Raw genomic sequence first — 340 nt, 5'->3', positions numbered from 1 at the left:
TATATATATATATACCTATATATATATATACATGCATATACTCACATACGTATACATACATATGTAAAAATACATGCACACACATTTACTCACGCACATGTATCCGCTTGTATGTCCATATATGTAGCATTAAAATGATTGACATCCTTAGAGTAAGATTGGGGAGTCAAAAATTTGCAGATTAAGAATTAAATTGGAGATAAAGCAAAGTTAAGTAGGGTTATTGGGGATTACTTAAGGGGTGTTGTGGATACATGCTGTGTGGTTCTTTATGTTGCATTTAGATTTGTGGTAAAATTTGATGGTGTATATATATGTATATGTATATATATATATATAT

Source organism: Octopus bimaculoides, chromosome 6, assembly GCF_001194135.2.
Source record: "Octopus bimaculoides isolate UCB-OBI-ISO-001 chromosome 6, ASM119413v2, whole genome shotgun sequence".
NCBI lineage: Eukaryota > Metazoa > Mollusca > Cephalopoda > Octopoda > Octopodidae > Octopus > Octopus bimaculoides.
Note: the sequence above shows the minus strand (reverse complement) of the source record.